Below are 20817 nucleotides of genomic sequence, written 5' to 3'. Positions count from 1 at the left end.
ACTTGAGTCCCGATTCTGTATTCTGTGGCAATGGCTCCCCCTCCCAGATTGGCGTGATCTGCAAATTTGGCTAGCTTCCCTACAATACCTTGATACAAGTTGTTTATAAAGATGTTGAATACAGTCGGCTCATGGCAGAATCCTGCAGCCTCCCACTTGTTCCCATTTTTCCAGGATGACAAGGAACCATTAGTTAACACTCTTTGGATTCAGCCAGTCAACTAGTTGCAAATCCACCTAACAGTTACCTCATCCAGTACACATTTTTCCAGCTTCTCCACAAGAATATCATTAGGGACTTCGTCAAAAGCCTTATGGAAATCAAGATATACTACTACATCCACAGCATTCCCCTGATCCACCAAGCTTGTAATTTTTATCAAAAAAGAAATATGATTCATCTGGCATGACTTGTTTTCGAGAAATCCACGTAAAAAGAGAGCAAATAGAAATGGCGGTTTCAGAGCCTTTGCCCAGCAGGGCATGTTTAAAGTATGGTACTGAAATCCTGGGCACAGCTCCTCCTCCTCTTCAAAATGCAACAGGGAGGCAGCCAGATGAGAGAGGGAGGTGCTTAAAGCTCCTGAATAGATTGTACAGTCATTAATGACCACCTGATCCTAAGGAAACTAACTCAACCCCCCCCCCCCGATTTCATCAGGACCTTCCTCTAAGGTGCTTCAGTTTGGAAGGTTTCATATTCCATGGTTTTGCAAACTAAAAAAACTTGTCTGGAATCCCATTTGGATAGGAAGTGTTAGGGAGAAGTGTTTTGCTGTAGAAAAACAGCTGACGGGAGCAAAGGTTAAGTGCTCCCTCCCTCTGTTGTGATTTCGTGCCCTCCTAGCATCATCAAAAGTGGTGCCTGGGCTGACCCTGAAATACAGACATTTGGCTGGAAAAAAGTATACAGAGAGCTATATGAGTTTTCCACACGGCGTAGACTAGAGCCTTCAGGAAGAAAGCCGCCCTCTGTATAATTTGTCCCATGTGTTACATTCACCACCAGAACATTTAACAACATGGTATGGCAACTACATTTTGGATAAATATTACAGTTTCAGGAATCTGGCTAAATTTACATGATTCCCCCCCCCCTTAAGTGTTCGATAGAGAGAGAGAGAAATCACCTGTATGATGAATCTGCTTTGACCAGTTAAGGGAGATTTTCTTAATGTGAAGCTGTATCCTCAGCTAACCTTCCAGCTGTTGCAGTCTATTGGTTGGAGGGAGATCATGCAAGCTTCGGTATTCAAGCTTGTGCGCAATACAGACAAAGGGAAGGAGAGGAGCTGAGCATATCTTCACGGGAATTAGGAAATAAGGGGGCAGGGGGGAAGTGAGGGAATAAGCAACATACCTTTCATCTCTCTATTTTAAAGGATAACGCTGTAAGGCCCAGCCCCCCACCATATGGATTCAAAAACTAAGGCCATTGTTTAGCAATGACTGCCAATGAAAGATACCTTTTAAAGACATATTTGAAAGTTAAGTTTTTAACTTTTAAAATAATAAAACCATTTGCATTGTGTGTGGGGTTTTTTTTAAAAAAAGTCAAATACAGTGGACCTTCTAGTTATGTACCGCTCTGGATACGTAACTTTCGGGTTACGAATGTGGCAAACCAGGAAGTGTATACTTCCAGGTTTCACTGCGCACGCATGAGCAGAAGCATTCTGTGTGCCACACACATGCGCAGAAGTGCTCAATTGCGCTGCGTGCACAGAAGCAGCGTCTCTGCCTACGGGCTTTTCAGGTTGCGGATGGACCCCCGGAATGAATTCACCGTATTTTTCGCTCCATAAGACGCACCCGACCATAAGACGCACCTAGTTTTAGAGGTCAAGAAACAAGAAAAAAAATTCTCTCCCTCCCTGCGCAGCGCCTCTCCAGCAAAGCGGGAGGAGAAATGGAAGGAGCTCCGTTTCTCCTCCCGCTTTGCTGAAGGGGCGCTGCGCAGCTTTCCCTCTCTGCGTAGCGCCTCTTCAGCAATGAAGAGGCGCTGCGCAGAAGGAAAGCTACACAGTGCCTCTCCAGCTAAGCGAAGTCAGAACAGCAAGAGGGATTGCTGCGCAGCGAAAGCAGCAATCCCTCTTGCTGTTCTGGCTTCTGGGATAGCCATGCCAAGCCTCTTCAGGGAAGGGGGAGCACTCCTCCCGTTGCACTGAAGAGGCTTCGTGCGACTATCCCTGAAGCCAAGAGAGCAAGAGGGATCGGTGCGCACTGATCCCTCTTGTTCTCCTGGCTTCAGGGATAGCTGCGCAGCCTGCATTTGCTCCATAAGACACACACACATTTCCCCTTACTTTTTTAGGAGGGGAAAAGTGCGTCTTATAGAGCGAAAAATACGGTAATTCATATCTGGAGGGTCCACTGTACAGTCGTACCCTGGATCCCAAACAACTTGCGAGTCAAATGTTTTCGCTTCTGAATGCCAGAAACCCAAGAGTGTTCCAGTTTGTGAACATTCTTTGGAACCCGAACGACCAACAGGGCTTCCGACTGGCTGCAGGAGCTTCCTGCAGCCAATCGGAAGCCGCGCTTTGGTTTCCGAACGTTTTGGAAGTCCAAACTGCTGCACAAGGGGGATAATTTTTGTCAGGCTTACAGAAGTGGAGGGAAGGGGTAAACAAGCCCTTGCTATGATCCCGATGAAAAAATTCTCCCCTCTCCATTGCCTTGCACATATCATTATACTTATCAAATCCCTGTATGTGGTTGTTAACCCCACGATTAACATAATGTCTACTTCAGCCCTTAAAGGTCACCAAGTAGCAAGCAAGCGTCCCCACCCACAAACCACACCAATCTGAATACATAACCAACTAACAACTTTTGTGTATGTGCTCTGCACATGCCACATCATTGAATTCCCAAAGATACTTCTTCACGTTTTCTCAGCAGTCGGGGGTTTAACAGAAGCAAATTTGCCTTTGGGCTTTGAATGACGCCTGTCACACGTGCCACTGTGGTGCTTTAACTACATCAAATCATGCTGGTTATAGTAAGGCAAGATACATATTTTTAAAGTAATCCTAGGCGAAGAGAACGCTCTCTCTCCCAATTTCCACGAGGAGCACAGCACACAGGTAGCGGAGGTCCAATTCCTTCCTCCCTCATCACGACGCAATGGGATTCCCCCCCCCATCGCTAACTGCGGTACCATGCACTGGAGAGAGGTGTTTCCACTGAGTTCGTGGCTGTGGGAGGAAGTGTCCTTCCTGGTGAGCAAACTTTTTGAGTTCTCAAGAACTCTCCCTTTTGCTTAACATTCAACCTGAAGATGAGTTCTGGAGGACTTGAAACACTACTTAGTACATCCCCCCCACCCCACCCCAGATTTTAGGCATAGCTGTCAACCGTCCCTTTTTTTGCGGGAAATTCCCTTATTCCAGCGCCGTTTCCCGCTGCTTCCCACTGCTATCCCGGACTGTTAGATATCCCGTAAACTGTCCCCAGGACAGGTGAGGCTGCTGATCCCTTATTTTCGAGGCTGCTAATCCCTTACTTTCAAATCTGAAAGTTGACCGCTATGATTTTAGGTGGTCCAAAGAAAGATACTGTGGCTTTTGAATTCCATCTCGTGGAACAAATACACAATCTCTGGCTGAGCACTGAAATATTTCAGATTCTTCTCCTGTTCTCACCATATGTGCCTCTATTCTAGTTCCAGCTCAGGGAGAGAAAAAAGGTGAGTCTTATCAATCAGCAGGGTTTTTTTGGGTGGGTAGAGGGGAGACACCGGTTTAATACCTTGCAAAATAAGCAGAAAAGTTTTAATGAAAGCAATTCAACTTGCTTCCTGTTTAGCTTAAGCACCTGCGAAAACCACAAAGCGCAGTATAAAAGGGCCTCTTCTGCTCCCTGTTAACTTTTAAATTTTATTTCAATGCTGCAATGCTGCTAATAGGAATAAATATTTTGGCTGCACCGGGCAAGAATGAATTTGTTTTCAGCTTACTTACTTTTCTATTTAGTTTCTGCCATTAATAAACGGAAAACTGCATTTGCAGAGATTGCGGGGTGGGGCAGGGGGAATCTTCCTTGCCAGAATAAAACTGGATTCCCAGAACTCAAAGCCTCCTGCCCATACATCTGTGCATGATTTATATATTCTGTTTCAGATCCTACTTCGTCCGAATCAGTCACCTCCGACCTGGTCCCTTCAGATGTCTTGCATATAACCTCCACCTGGCTGGGACTGAGATTGGCATTCTAGTCCAAAACATCTGGAATACACAAGGTTTGGGGAGGTCTGGACAGTAATCCTAAACCAGATGATAAAAATCAGCAATTTCTGTTTGGAGCATGTTTAGGGATAGGAATACCCACTCAAAAGAGTATTAGTCAACTGACATTTCCAAACTACTTGGAACTTTGGAGGTGAAAGAAACCTTACAAAACATTTACTTAGGAAATATACCAAAGGAAACAAAATTTCCCTGGCTATCAGCCTGGGGGAGAAAACAAACAGGCAACGCATATGCACATGCACAAACGCAGCCAAAATTGGGCCAAGCATTTAATGATATTTTTCTATTGTCTGACCCCATACAGAAGCTTCTTTTAGAAGGGGCCAAACACAGAACTTCATAGCCTAACAAAACTGCAGGCTTCTAATGGATCGGCTAAAAAAAAAAGGAAAAAAGCCAAGACACTTACTTAATTTGCACACTAAACAAATTCACTTAAACATCTGGCCCAAGGCTGCCTGGCAGGTCCCAAACGCATCTTTGAAAAATCTGGGCAGCAGTTACCTTTTCCGAGAAATAAAGCACACACACTAATTTGTTCGAGAGACTTTGATCACGCCAAGACACCTGCAACTGTACAGTGGTACCTCGGGTTAAGTACTTAATTCGTTCCGGAGGTCCGTTCTTAACCTGAAACTGTTCTTAACCTGAAGCACCACTTTAGCTAATGGGGCCTTCTGCTGCCGCTGCGCTGCCGGAGCACGATTTCTGTTCTCATCCTGAAGCAAAGTTCTTAACCTGAAGCACTATTTCTGGGTTAGCGGAGTCTGTAACCTGAAGCGTATGTAACCCGAGGTACCACTGTATTTTATTAGCTTTTCAAAGGTGCAAGCCGCAATTTCTGCTTTTTTTTTAAAGAGCCTGCTATATAGACACACACTGCTTACTCCTTCTCCAGGGCCCTTGTAAACACCTCTTTTCTCTGTCATATTTTGATCATTTTTCTAATTTTTTACAATAGATTATAGTGTGATGCTTTACAAACTAGCTCAGAAGTAGCCAATGTCGTACTCTTCCCCAGATGTTTTAGACTACAACTCCCTGACTTTTGGCCAAACTGGCATGAGATGTTGGGAGTTGTGGTCCACAGAGGCTAGACTAGACAGTGCAAATGAATGATGCAAATATTCTTCTAAAACGTAAATAAATAGGGACAAATGATCAGCATGAGGAGGGAAGGGCATGGGTGAGTTTTCCGTGATGGCAACCCTGGTTATGTAACCCACTGCGGCCCTTAACAGATCTTTGCTTTGGGGGAGCAATTCGATGGGGTAGATAGAAGGTTTCATGCTCCTTGCACAGGGCTATGCAAGAAAAACAAAACACCCAGGGCTTTCAAAAATCTGCAACTAATGGGAGCACTTTATTAACCCCAATTCGCTTTAATTACAATTCCACCTAAGCTCCGGGACAGGAGCCTATTGAAACAAAACAGCGTGGTAGCTTAAATAACTGGATAAATTTTATATATAAAAAAACCTTGGTTGAACTGCCACACAATCCGAAGTTAGGGAAACAGCTTTAAAGAAAACCCACACTGCCCACTTTTCAAACTGCTTTTCTGGTGCAGGCTCTTGCATCTATAGCACAAGAAATAACACAAGAAACCCAGCTGATCAGATGAAAGGTTGATCTAGCTCAGTGTCCCATTTTCCCAGAATGATCTTCCAGGCGCATCCAGAAAGCCCTCTGCTGTTACGTGCAGCATTTGAAATTCACCAGGTGCCAGTCGCATTTTTGTACCTGGCTTTCGGACTCTTGCGACTAAGCGAAGATACTCAGGTGGCAGGATGACGCCTGGCGTCTCCACCATCTGGAGGTGCCACGCCTGGAGATCATTGGGTCTTGAGTGTTTTCACACAGTGGCAACACATCCTGTAGAATTCTATCCATGAGATTCTATCTGCACAATCAGAATGAATTTCAGGAACCCAAAAGTGGTATTGAAATATACGACTCAAGCCGCTTGGCCCAAAAATGGCAACCAGGCATTCTGTTTTGGCGACTGTAACCCTGGTTTAAGGAGCCATATGGTGCCTGGCTTATATACAGGGACGCAGACTTATAAAAAATATTGGGGGCGGGGGGCGGGAAAGCTCATGAATAATAAATAAGCTCATGAATATGCAAATAAAGTGGCGCCGCCTCCTCGTGAGCGAATAGGGGAGAGCGTGCTGCGCCTATTAATCAGCTCCGGAGCGGAAATTGGGTGGAGCTTTTGCTCGGGAGGGAGGGCAGGAGGCATGCAGCCCGGCCCTGTGCATTTTGGGCTGGGGGAGGGCGACGGTGGCGCTCTGCTGGAGGGGCGCCGGAGATTATTGGGGGGGCGGAGCCCCCCAAACGAATTTTTGAGGGGGCTTGGGCCCCCTCAAGCCCCATGGAGTCGGCGCCTATGCTTATATATATGAGTTTCTATCACTGGTTACATGGTAAAGGTAAAGGGTAAAGGGACCCCTAACCATTAGGTCCAGTCGTGACCGACTCTGGGGTTGTGGCGCTCATCTCGCTTTATTGTACAGTGTCCGGGTCATGTGGCCAGCATGACTAAGCTGCTTCTGGCGAACCAGAACAGCACACGGAAACGCTGTTTACCTTCCCACCGGAGCGGTACCTATTTATCTACTTGCACTTTGACGTGCTTTCGAACTGCTAGGTGGGCAGGAGCTGGGACCGAGCAACGGGACCTCACCCCGTCGCGGGGATTCAAACCGCCGACCTTCTGATCGGCAAGTCCTAGGCTCTGTGGTTTAACCCACAGTGCCACCCGCATCCCGGTTACATGGTAGACTGCCCTTGAAGCTGGACGTTTCATATTAGCCAGTGATTGGCCTCCTCTCCTAGGGAATATGCTTTGAACCTATTTCTAAGCAGGAGGCCTTTGCCACAGCTTCTGGGAGCGAATTCCAAAAAGAAATAAAATGCATGCTGTACCTCTTGCAACAGCTGCAGAGCGCAGGAGAATCTGAGCAGGAAGAAGCACAGCGCAGAAGAAAGGTTCTGGCCTGAAAGCAGAAGGCAGATGGGCTGCCATGTATCGATACCTTAGGCTAAGTCCTAGCTTAGAACAGGTGTGTGTTGGCTGCACGTCCTTTTTATTGCACGTGTACAAAAATAAGAACCCAATACCACACCCTATTACCAAGCATCAGATGTCCTCCAAGCACCCTGCGAGGTTGGTTAGGCTGGCAAATAGCATTGAGCTCAAGGTCGGCTTCATGACTGAGCAAATCCAATAGGCCACAGGCTACACCTCGGTGGCTCCCAAGGCCTGTGATCAACAGCCTTAGATGGAAGCGTGAGAACCATCGAACCGCTGGTGAGGCTTCTCAAGCCAGCCTCTCTCCAGCATTGCAAAATCAACTCACCCCCCTCCCCAAACACACACACTGCCTCAGCCTCCACGGCAGCTTAGATTCATTTCCTTACCTGTTCTCTCTTTCTATTGAGCCTGAACTAGGGCCGGGTAATAATAATAATGATAATAATAATAATAATTTATTTATACCCTGCCCATCTGGGCGGCTCCCAACAGAATATTAAAAACACAATAAAACATCAAACGTTGAAAACTTCTCTAAACAGGGCTGCCTTCAGATGTCTTCTAAAAGTCAGATGCAGTGGTACCTCTGGATACGAACGTTTATGGTTGCGCACGCATTGGGTTATGAGCTGCGCCAACCTGGAAGTACAGGGCTGCTTTCTAACGTCTTCTAAAAGTCAGGTAGTTGTTTATTTCCTTGACATCTGATGGGAGGGCGGGTGCCACTACCGAGAAGGCCCTCTGCCTGGTTCCCTGTAACCTCACTTCTGGCAGTGAGGGAACCGCCAGAAGGCCCTCGGAGCTGGACCTTAGTGTCCAAGCTGAAAGATGGGGGTGGGGATGTTCCTTCAGATATTTTTCAAAAACCGTGATCTATCACTGCTAAACATCGCAATATAATAATATATCATGATGTCTGAAACAAGGATGGAGCTATGTAGTGATATTGGGTGGCTCCATGGTATTCCCTCCATTGTGATTTTTATTATGAAACTGATATCACGATATGGACTTCAAACTGGTTTTGGACAATATATTGATATATCAGCCCTAGCCCGAACCATTCCTTCATTCTTCCATATTTACATAGTTGCGTAGTCTTTTCTTGCTCTTCTTCCTGCTGCTCTAATTTTAATCTGGAAAATTAATTCCCCCCTCAGCCTTCTTTTTCCAAGAACTCTGGTTTACACAGTTACCACTCTTGTACAATCCCCTTATTGTTTTTTCCCCCTCCCCTCTTTGCCTCTGCCACAATGCTCTCTGACTCTTCCCACTTCCTCTTCTCTAACTTTTCTCAGTTTTTCTCATCAAGCAGCGTTATCCGTTTATAAAACACAGGCTATCATACGCTGCTCTGCTTTTGCATGCTTCAATGGTGGTGCTTTCAAAAAAGATTTTCCATTCATTTTACAGGTCCACAAAGAAGTGCTACCGGTGTGAAAGAAAACATAGAACCTGAAGCAAAGTGAATGGCTTTGTACAATGGAAGCCAAAGGTTTTGTACAGTGACACACATAGCCTTGCAGCACACAGGGGCCATCCCCCCCCCCCACACAGCTTGCTTTTTGTGCACAGAGGTTTGCAATTGTACAAATCTTCACGCAATAATTGCCCTTAAAGCGGAAGATGCTATCTTTTGTTGTCCCCAGTCACTCTGGGCGGCGTCCAACAAATTTGAACACAGTAAGACATCAAACATCAGAAACTTCCCTATAGAGGGTTGTCTTCAGATGTCCTCTAAAAGTCAGATAGTTGTTTATTTCCTTGACATCTGATGGGAGGGCATTCCACAGGGTGACCCCACCTGTATATATATTAGTACACTGAGGTGGCTGCTGCTTCCTGTTTTGCCTACTTCATTCATAGACAAGTGCAAAGGGAAGAGGAAGTGGCACAGCCTTGCATCATCTGTGGACTTGCCCCAATAGGAGTGATCTGAGAAAGCCCTCTCTGGACTCAGCGAGAATGGCAAAGAAAAAGCGATTTATAGGCACTGTATATGCAATATAAACATTGTGCCACCAGATGGCGCTGTGGAATCCCGTTTTCTCTCTCTACCTGTCTTCCCTGTTTAAATTTACGTGTTTAACTGAAACACTTGGTGTGTCTAGATCCAGACTCTGTGTACCCATGTAGGCAGTAAGTGCTTGAGAAGTGCAACAGAGCAAACGTAAATGTTCCCAGCAAACGAACAGTGTAGGACAGGGATGACACCCCAAAAAGGCACCCGTGCCCTGCAAATTATAACACAGTGTGGTGGGTGCTCACTCAGTATTTGCAACTCAGCCTTTTCTTACAACACCTATTTACAGAGCCTTGTTACTGTTCTTTTAGGGTCACCAGATCGCCATGCTGGCAGCAGTGGCAGTGGAAGCCAAAACTGGCAATCAGAGCATAGTTCCTAAAAGCCAGGTGTTTGGACTACAACTCCCATCACCCCAGACCCATTGGCCATACTGGCACAGGGGTTAATGGGAATTGTAGTCAAACACCTAGAGAGCACCAGAATTGGGAAGACTGCTAAATCAAGTAATCTTCTTGATCCTTTTCTCCATGGCCCAGGGTCCTACAAGGACTAAATCTCCTTTGACTGGCCATTTCCCTTCAGTTCCCAAAATGGACCTTCCTGTACCTCGAACACTTGTGAAATTATGCTGCGGTCAGACTTTCCCTTTTGCTTATTTTTTCTTCATTCCATCAGCTCCCCAGGTTTCTGCCTTAAAACACCACTCACTTTTTGTCCAACTTCCTCCAGCTACCTTCAGTTTCTTGGTCTCCTTCCCTTGTATCCCAGCTTTCCTCTCCTTAAACCACACTAAGGGTCTTATTCAGAGGACCTTCTCTCTCAATTCTCTTTTCTCAGCTGAGTTGGGTCCCTTGATTCAGCCATGCTGCCTCCAAGATTGCAACCCTCTAATTCCCTCATTCTTGTAAGACTAGTTGACAAACCTACTTCTGTAACTAAGGTCTGGGTGAGGTTCTAATCCCTTGCCAAACTGTCAACTTCTCCTTCCCCCACAGAAACTGAGCTGTATAGATGCATAATCTATGAAGCCTGAATAGTTGGGGTGGTTATGAACATTCTGTGCTGCTGCTTCAGCCAATGAATGTCACATGCTTCACCACCAGAAGCACAACACGCTAAATAAGTTTGTGTTCTTCCCTATAAATAGCATTATTGCATAGATCTTGCAGTATGTATGTGAATCCAATCATACAAAGAATCCAATCATCCAATCATACAAAGAATCCAATCTTCCAATCATACAAAGGTAAAGGTAAAAGTCCCCTGAATGGTTAAGTCCAGTCAAAGGCGACTATGGGGTTGCAGCGCTCATCTCGCTTTCAGGCCGAGGGAGCCGGCGTTGGTCCACAGACAGCTTTCCAGGTCATGTGACCAGCATGACTAAACCGCTTCTGGTGCAACAAAACACCATGACTGAAACCAGAGCACACGGAACCACCGTTTATCTTCCTGTCACAGCAGTACCTATTTATCTACTTGCACTGGTGTGCTTTCAAACTGCTAGGTTGGCAGGAGCTGGGACAGAGCAATGGGAGCTCACTCCATCATGGGGATTTGAACCGCTGACCCAGGCATGTCTCATTACAGCAGAAAATGCTGATTATTTTGTTACATATCCCTATAACCAAAAAACCCCCCACAGGTTGTGGATTTTCACCATTGTGATGACAAGGACATTTTCTTTTTAGAAGGAGGGGGTAGATAAACACTAGTCAACCTCTGCATTGTCAAGAATCAGCATATTATAAAACATTCTGAACCCAAATATTATACCACAGGACAACGTCTTGGGAGTCACTGATGCAGTTTTGGGGTTGGTGCTCTTTTCCCCATGCCCTTTCTGGGTCTCAAAGTGGGACATGAATTTCCCCTCCCCCAACAACTACCCGGTGAGGCAATTTTTGGCTGAGAGCGTATGTCAACTTGGGTGCCCCCTCCCCCGCCCAGTCCTAGTCTGAGCACTACCCTGAATTTTCAGAAGAATATGCAAGTTATTCACAGAGAAGGACAGAGGCCACAGAACCACCCAACTGGTTCTGTGACTTTAAGTGCACTTTTGGACTTGTTTTTCCTGCAAAAGCCCCCATCCGCTGGAAGACTGCAATTGAAACTGATGGAAGTTTCAAAAACAGCTTGTGATACGGCCTGGGGAGGAAAGAGGTCCAGAGGAGGGGGAAAAAGAATATCTGATCCTACCAGTTAGGCCCCTTACACCAAGCCCAGCAATTCTCTGGATGTTGGGAAGATTTTCTTCTTACTCTTGGAGCAAAAAGGGTTTAAGTGAGACACGTTTCAGACAAAGACAAAGAAGAAAGCAAAATCAGATCGATGCCCAGGGACTGAAGAAGCAAAAGGAGGCACACTCTGGCTTATGCCATTGGCCGGAGCTCCATGGAGCACTGAGAGTCTTAATCTCAGAGTTGTGGGTTCAAGTCCCACACTGGGCAAAAGAGTTATGCATTGCAGGGGGTTGGGTTAGATGACCTTCGTGGTCCCTTCCAACTCTACAAATTCTATGATTTTTGTCTGCATCCAAGGGAGAACACCATGACAAAGGGGAGACCAACCTGGCTCCATTCACCGGCCCCTGGAGGAGCTGCAACACTTGCTTTCCTCTTCTTCGCTCATTTTGCATTGCATCTAATTATACCGCAAGCTCACAAGCAGGCCCTTGTGCTCTCTTTTAATATACGTGCAGGGCTTAGAAATTTTTTTAGGCACTGTAAGTATTGAAATCAGTAATAGCATTTCAGAGCTAGCAAACTCCACTAAAGGAGAAGCCACATCTGCAGCACAATCCTAGGCATGCTTACACAAAAGCACATGTAATTTAATTCCCACTAAATTCAAGGGGCCTTACTCCAAAGGAGGCACGATTGGACAATAGCTGTGTATAGGATTGCAGCCTTAAGTCTTTTGCATTAGCCAATTACAATAGCAGTTCAAGGTTCTCCCCACCCCAGCTGTGTGTGTGTGTTTCTCAACCTGTGAGTCCCCAGATGTTGTTGAACTACAACTCCCATCACCCCTAGCTAGCAAGGCCAGAGCTCAGGGATGATGGGAGTTGTAGTCCAACAACATCTGGGAACCCACAGGTTGAGAACTGCTGGTGCCACAACAATAAAACATGCTTTCATTACTGAAAATAAAATCCTCATCTTCTCACAGACAGGTAAGTTCAGCAGCACACACACACACACATACAAACTGAACCACCAACCTGAATATTAATTCTTCCCTGTTATATGCATCTTTTGGGCGACCTTGTAAGTCAGAAGCTCAGCACTGTCCTAGCGAAAGTCTCATGCTACAATCGTCCTACCCCAACCACGACAAGCTTAAACACAACACTCATATTCGAAAAGAATAAAAACTTGCTGCAAAAAGAAAAACACAGACCTGCACTGTCTTCAACAGTAGGAGAGCTGTCACGTCTGAAGCTCACCTCAGCTTTCAGCTGAGTTTCCTGTCACATAGCCACATGACACCACACTTCCCCACACTGCCTCTTGCTAAAAAAACCCTTGCTCCATCTACTTCGTTTCGACTCGGAGAATATTTATACCTCACGTTATTATGCATCCCATTTGTTTGCATAATTCCGCTATCTTTTGTTTGTTCCGCTCAGAGCGCTCTAAAACTTAACAGGGCAAACGCAAGGAGACAATTAGGAGTGTTACAGGAATGGCCCTCCGGTCAGTTCAAGGCCATATTAAAGCTTGCACTGTGTGCATGCATTGAAATCTTTTGTGGTGCCACACTGCTGACTCATTTAAACCATGCTCTGTCTACGGCCTGCTGCTGGCAGAGGGGACAGGACCACACAAATGTGAACGAGCACACACACACACACAAACATTTCATTCCTCCCATTAACTCCATCCTGTCGTGGAAGCTTTTCTGCAGCAGAGCATTTTTTTCTCTCTCTCCCTTTCACTACATCAGTGTTTCCCAAACTTGGGTCTCCAGCTGCTTTGGGACTACAACTCCCATCATCCCTAGTCAGCAAGACCAATGGCCAGGGATGATGGGAATTGTAATCCAAAAACATCTGCAGACCCAAGTTTGAGAAAAAATTGCACTAGACAGTTAAAAATTGCTTATAGGTAGGAATGTAGCTACTGAGCCACTGTATTGCGATCAGGGAACACAGACTTTGGTGTGAGCCACAGGAAGTTTTGAAAGAAACTCATGCAATAGGAAGAAACAGCAAAGGTTTCAAAACAGGGTCACCTTCTGCCACAAAAAAGCCTTCACTTTGGCTTACTGAGCACAAAAGTCCAACCCAGCCTCGACTATTTAAAAAAGCAGAAAGAGCTATAGGTAGGGGTGAAGTCCGATTTACCAGTGTGGTGCTGTGGGATACAGGTGGCGCTGTGGTCTAAACCACAGAGCCTAGGGCTTGCCGATCAGAAGGTCGGCGGTTCGAATCCCCGTGACGGGGTGAGCTCCCATTGTTCAGTCCCAGTTCCTGCCTACCTAGCAGTTCGAAAGCACGTCAAAATGCAAGTAGATAAATAGGTACCACTCTGGCAGGAAGGTAAACAGCGTTTCCGTGCACTTCTCTTGTTCGCCAGAAGCGGCTTAGTCATGCTGGCCACATGCAGACAAACACCAGCTCCCTCGGCCTATAGAGCAAGATGAGCGCTGCAACCTCAGAGTCGTCCACGACTGGACCTAACGGTCAGGGGTACCTTTACCTTAACAAAGGGGGAGAGTGCTTTTTTGCTCAGGTTTTTAGGTTTTCCATAGGCACCTGGTTGACCAATGTGAGAAAAGGATAATGGACTTGACGGGTCGCTGGCCTGATTCAACAGGGTTTTTCTTCCGTTCTTAATTTTGGAACGGAGGCACTAAGAGTCTCTTTTATACAAACACAACTAAGGTTTTCCTTTGACTAATTCATGCAGATACAACTCCGTTAATGCCATCTTGGCAAACTTGAGCTTGGAAGACCCCCACCCCCTACCTAGAACAGGCTAGAGGAAAAGTACCAAAATCCCATGGAAGATTACCACTGGAGATGTAGCAGAGTTGATAAAAAGAAAGTTAGCAGACAGTGATGCAAACTGCAAGTAAAAACCACAGGAAGTAGCATGGGAGGTAGCATTTACACAGAATTTGTAATGCGGAGAGGCCCTATAGCCATTTAAAGATGGGCCAAAGGAGGAAGGTGGCACTGCTAGATTTGCATTTACAACCTCATCTCTATTCACATGCAAAACTGCACCCAGAATGAAGCAGTTTTATTCATTCCGCAAAGTACTGAGCAGCCACTGTCTCAGGCTCCTGTACTGAAATATTGCATTTATATGCATGGCAGTACTGCCATCCTACCAGGCTGAAAAGAGAGAAAAGGTGGTTTGTCCACCCCAGCCTTCGCCGACCTGGTGTGCTGCAGCTGCTTTGCACTACAACTCCCATCAGCCTCACCTAGATGGGAGTCAGAGTCCAAAGACAGCTGCAGCACAGCAAGTTGGCAAAGGCTGATCTGTTAGTTCTGGCCCAAGTGCCTAGCCAGCACACAAACACACCAACTCTGGCTTCCTAGTTATAAAAAAAGTGCAGTCTGCTCTGCCTTAAGACAGTGTTTCCCAAACTTGGGCCTCCAGCTGTTTTTTGGACTACAATTCCCGGCATCACTAACCACTGCTAGCTAGGGATGATGGGAGTTGTAGTCCAACAACAGCTGGAGACCCAAGTTTGAGAAACGCTGTCTTAGACACAGAGCAGACCCCACAGAGCTGTTATGAGATTGAAAAGGAGCAGGAAGGAACTAGGCAAACCACCTTAATCTCCTCAGAGGAACAGCAGGATATACAGTGGTACCTCGGGTTACATATGCTTCAGGTTACACACTCTGCTAACCCAGAAATAGTGCTTCAGGTTAAGAACTTTGCTTCAGGATAAGAACAGAAATTGGGCTCCGGCAGTGCGGCAGCAGCAGGAGGCCCCATTAGCTAAAGTGGTGCTTCAGGTTAAGAACAGTTTCAGATTAAGAACGGACCTCCGGACCGAATTAAGTACTTAACCTGAGGTACTACTGTAAATGTAATAGAAGGAGGAGGAGGAGGAGGAGGAGGAGGAGGAGGAGATGATTTTAATATTTATTCTGCAAGATCTGCCACTCACTCCTGCACACAAATGCCACTCACCAGTTTGGGCACAGTCAGATACGACTACCCCAAATTAAAAAGAAAGAAGAAAGATAAGCCCTGTCCACATTTAGAGAACCTTGATTCGAACTAGGTTGCTTTGCCAGGGGTCCCACTTCACCCAGCACCCATTTTGTGGCAAACTGTGTTACAAGGAGGCTTCCTCTTTTAATTAAACCAGGTCTGGGAAAACTGTGGCCCTGCAGATGTTGCTAGCCCTGCAGATGTTGCTAGCCTACAACTTCTATCACCTCTCAACCTTGGCCATTAAAATGTTGAATCTATTGCCCTTAGGTACAGTAATGAGGACTACTAGATATACTGCCAGCCCTGGCTTAAGCTTTATATCAGGGGCTGCCTTATACTGAACCAGGCCTATGGTCCACCGCGTCCAGTATTCCACATACACACCCTGAACTACAGCAAAATATCCTTTCAGCCAGAAGTGCTGGTGAACAAATCAAATCTGAGATTTTAGCCATGCAAACCATGCATACTGGATCGTGCTTTCACCCATAAACCGTGTCAGGTGACTACTTCTTCCCAAAGCTCCTATTTGCGCATGCAGTTTAAACCTCACTGGGAAGTTGCACCCAAAAGCTGAAAAGCTGAAAATGCAAGTGCTGGTTATTTATATTGGAAGCTTTCATTTCATTTCATTTCATTTCATTTGCACACACAGCTGAAGCGATCCCTCAGTCAGCAGGAATATATATATATATATATATATATATATATATATATATATATATATATATATATATATATATATATATATATATATATAGAGTGGTAGACCCCCTGAGTACGAAAGAACTTGAAGGGAAGTTGAAGAGTTCAGGAAGTGACTTGATGTTTGCTCATGAGACACTGTCCCTATTGTCTTTAAAACCAATCTTAATTTTGAAAGACTTGAGAGGGAAAACACTAGCACGATTTGCTGACAGTAGCAGGCCTCTCTCCAATCAAATTCACACCACACATTGAAAGCGCTATGATGCCACTTTAAACAGCCATGGCTTCCACCCCAATAATTACTGGCTGCGGGTGCTGTTGAGACCCCTATTCCCGGCACAGAGCTACAATTCCTAGACTTCCCTGTTAAACCACTCCAGGAATTGCTCTGTGAAAGGAACAGGAGATGAATAGGTTCTGTCTTCGGATGTTAAACAAAAAGGGTGAGTCACCTGCACTGTTCTCCACCCTCAACTTTCTGCCTGACATCCAAAACTGCTTTGGGAGGTGGCGGCAGCAGTGGGGGCTCCCTGTCCCTACGAAGAGCACAGAGGTGGCTGGCGCCAACTGCCTTTCATTCTTCCCATCCCAGAACTGTTTCCCTCAACAGTCATTCTCCCCTTGCTACATCTGAGGGAGAGGGGAGACAGGAAACCCTACTCCACAGAGTCAGCTCAGAGCAGTTACCTATTTCGGCAGCTCCTCCACCTGAAATAGGTGTGCTCAGGTACAGCTAGGCATCCCAAGGCAGGGGTGGCTAATCTATGACTCCTGTGGAGCTTGTTGGATTCCAGCTCCCATCAGCTCCAGACAGCAAGCCGTCCGAAGCCGAGGGGAGTTGAAGGCAACAACCTCTGGAGGGCCAAAGGTTGCCCATTCCTGATCTAAGGTCATGGCCGGATCGCCCATGAGGTACGCTGAGGCAGCCGCCTCCCACTTCCGGAGGCTCAGATTAGTTTTCACTTCGGTGCTAAATTTGGTCCTCATACCTGCTGGTGCACGGAGGACACAGGTAGGGCTAAATTGGGATGGTTCAAATCTTCCACATGGTTCCTTGAAATGAGTCTGGGAACTCTGATCTCACCCACCCCGCCCTAATATAGATCCCTAGTGCTTATTTGCTACTTGATGCTGTGCATCACCCACATTTTAGCAATGGTGAAGAGAGTTTACATCTCTCCTGCATGGAATATGAAACCAGTAGAATACGTTAAGAAGGTGTGAGCTACAGCAGTGAAGGAAAAGGTAGTGCTTTTTTCTTGGGGGATTGAAGAATAAACAGTACCAGCACCTTAAAAAATAATAATGTTAAAAGTGTAACAACTTCATGGTGGGTACCGGCACCTTTTCTTCTAAGAAAGAAAGAAAGAAAGAAAGAAAGAAAGAAAGAAAGAAAGAAAGAAAGAAAAGCACTGAATTCACAGGAGGTGAATTAAGAACATCATAACTTCTAAAAAGGCATGAAAAGCTTAAAGCTGAAAAAGGAGAATTTTACATTGGTACAAAGCAAGCTTGGCACATCTTGCTCTATAGTCTGAAGGCTTCCAAAGGAAACTTTGTTGAAACCTGGAAAACTTCTCTGTGTGTGTGTGTGTAGAAATCTAACTTTCTGGTCACCAGTGACATGTGCTTATTTGAAACTTTGTGAAGCAGTTGCTTTAGGTATGCATTAAATACTCATACCAACGGGAGACTTTGTCCTATATCTCACATGCTCTAGTTCACCCCAATAACTAACACCTACTGTTCGCTAATTTGCAGCAACCTAAGGTGCTGATAATTAACAAAAGGAAATAGAAGCAGCAGCAGCAGGAGTCATTGGGGAGAGCAGTGGCAAACTAAACGCCACGTTTTGCGATGCAACATAGCATGTCAATTGTACCGCAAAAGTATCTCGCTTTGGAATAAGAAAGAGAAAAAAGTAATGGGAAGAGAAGAGGGAATTCAGGTGCCAGTACATAAAGTTACATCAAGCTATATAATTATGGACCTTAAGAAGGGGCAGCCTGCCCCATTTTGCCGCCTGAGGCAAAACAGGAAGGTGCTGCCAGCACCAGATTTAGGGTGGCACACTGAGCCGAGGGGGTGCAAAATTGAGACGATCCATAATTGAGAAGATCCATCTGGGTGTGCCAAATTTTGACCTCGCACAGGGTGGCTCATTACGAAAGATTACCAAAGTCCACTCAGGGTCGTGCCCCCTGTTAAAGCCTCCCTTAACTGGCTTTCGTGGCGGTACCCACAAAGTGTTGGCGATGGTTGGGTCTGGCAAGATATTCGTGTTGACACATTAAATGATTTGTAAAACTGCAATTCAAACTATATGCTTGTTCTTCCTGTGTGTGTGACAATTATTATTTCCGTTGTGTTTCTTCCTGTCCCGTTAAGGCAGAGCGGAACTGGAAGCAGAGGCGAAGTGTTTTGGATACTTTAACCACGTTATATAAAACATGATCGCTAGATATCTTAAGAAGTCCCCCAGCACATGCACATTGACAGTTAGGATGGCTGGAATTTCAATCAGCACAGAGGAATGAGTTCCTGAAACTGGGCCAAGATTACAGGAAAGGCTGCCAGATGGCTGCCTCCTATTATATCAAACGAAGTAGCATTAGGACATTTGAAATCTGCAGCAGGACGTTGTGTGGAATATTGTAGCTCTCTGCTCCCCAGCCAGTAAATATCCAAGTATTTGGATTTGAAAATAAGCAACGGAGTTAACACAGGACACTAAACCATCTGGTTATGTTTGGGCAGTGGAAATTCTTGTGCATGAATTATTATTCTAAGCTGCCTCAAGACCTGTTTTCCAGAGCGTTTGGAATAAGCCTGCAGTACCACTCAGACACGCAAATTAATACTCGTATTTCTCACACTGTCTTCTCAAAAGGCTTCAGAGCACATATCTAAAACACCATCACCCCTCCCCCCCCAACAGTGATAACTCTGTGAACTGTAGCAGGCATTTTAAGATGGTTTTCTGTTTCTACGCTATTACCGATAGAACTGGGTTGCTCTGCAACTCTTCCAGACGTGGCAACGGACCTTGCCTCACAAGTTAGGCAGGAGCCTAATGCGAAACTCACGATTAAAGCCTTGGTGTATTTAATGCAGGGAGATTGGCAATTAGCAACGAGTTTAGCAAACACGCTGTCTCCGTTAACTGCTTTCTGGCTCTGGAATTCTCTGTCTTTGAAGGTGTGCCAAAAGTAGAGGCTGATCCACCTCCCAGAGGAAATGCAAGGTCTTTTTCATTCAATAAGCACGGGCTTGCTTTAATGGCACATGTATGCAAGAGTATCTTAGATCCTTCCAAAATCCCATTGATTGCGGATAATAAACTTGCTGTTAGCCCTGACCTTTCAAGAACAGAGGCAAGACCATAAATGCAAACTATATGCTTCTAAGAAAAGCAATCCCTCCTCTTCACTTGGTGTCGGGTCATAGAGATGCTTTTAACAGACGGACACAAAAAGGTTCTGGGAATCTGCACTGATTCTATTTAGAGACCAGCTGTTGTTGCACAAGTGCTCAATGTGACTCTGCCCAATAATAAGTGAGGCTTGACGCTGCCAGCATTGTACACAGGAGGAAGGGAATTGTTGAGGGACTCTTACTGCCTTTGCACCTCTTACGGTACAGTCAAACCTCAGTTGTCGAATGCAATCCATTCTGGAAGACTGTTTGATTTCCAAAATATTTGACGACCGAAAACTGAAGCCTCAATAAAATAGGGAAACTCAAAACGGGAGCCACGTAACACGTTTGACTGCTCAAAAACCGGAGCAGTTACTTCCGGGTTTTCGGCATTCAGTAGCCAAAAACTTCAAAAACGGAGCCATTTGAGAACCGAAGTTTGACTGTACCCCTAATCTGCACAATAGCACATGCTATCTCCAGTGAACAGAATCCCAAACCTAGGAGCCTGCCTTTGTTAAGAAAGGAGGGTGTTTGTCCATGGAAAGCAAGTTCAGACCCTAGTCCAAGACAACCAGGCCATTGCCCAGCTAATAAATCACGTTGTACACTGACCAAAGAACATTTCAAATAAAAATCAACATGTCTGGAACCACAGGAGCAGCAAAACACAAAAAGACAAAAACAAGAACCTCAACCACTCAAAACATATGCCTAAATTTTAATCACAGGAGAGGAACTTGTCGGTTAGTGAGAACTTCCCGTTTTAGAAGCCACATAACTGCAGCTCAGAGTTTGCAGTTTTCTTTCCTCATGAGAGTTAAAAGAAAAGATCAGCTGAATTTAGAGATGATGGAAGCTAAAAAAGAATAAGTATGGCTGAAGCACTAGCCAGCTTCTTCAAAAGCTACAAGGAGGGAAAACAGAAGGTTGCTCAGATTTTCTTAGGTCTCCTGGTTCGCTAATTTGTGGGGACAGCTATGCTTTTCCTCCCACAGTGACTAAGTATGGTGCAATTGAGGCGCAGAGGGGATTTCCACGGACAAATCAACTTTGCATAAAACTATCGGCAAGCCACGTTTTGTAACCAGCTGTTTTCATTCTCCTTTATGTTTAACTGACACGAGTTGTTTAAACTGTTACCCCCCTCCCCGTTTATACCCTGATTGAGAACAGAACAGCAACTCTGAG

The 20817-nt window shown here is 45.5% G+C and overlaps 1 protein-coding gene across 4 annotated transcripts in view; it reads right to left on the bottom strand.

Annotated features, from left to right (window-relative positions):
* WIPF1 (WAS/WASL interacting protein family member 1) overlaps positions 1 to 20817 on the bottom strand; it is a 55466-nt gene that overhangs the window by 22889 nt on the left and 11760 nt on the right. Inside the window, exon 1 of one of the 4 annotated variants that reach the window (XM_081180726.1) lies at positions 12719 to 12836. The exons of the other annotated variants lie outside the window; for them this stretch is intronic. The gene's annotated coding sequence lies outside the window, so the exon portion shown is untranslated. Of the gene's footprint in view, positions 1 to 12718; positions 12837 to 20817 lie in introns of those variants that run through there. 4 annotated transcript variants of the gene reach the window in all.

Source organism: Podarcis bocagei, assembly GCF_964188305.1.
Source record: "Podarcis bocagei genome assembly, chromosome: 1".
Classification (NCBI taxonomy): Eukaryota; Metazoa; Chordata; class Lepidosauria; order Squamata; family Lacertidae; genus Podarcis; species Podarcis bocagei.
The sequence above is the reverse complement of the archived record's forward strand: the minus strand, read 5'-3'. Positions and strand labels throughout refer to the sequence as shown.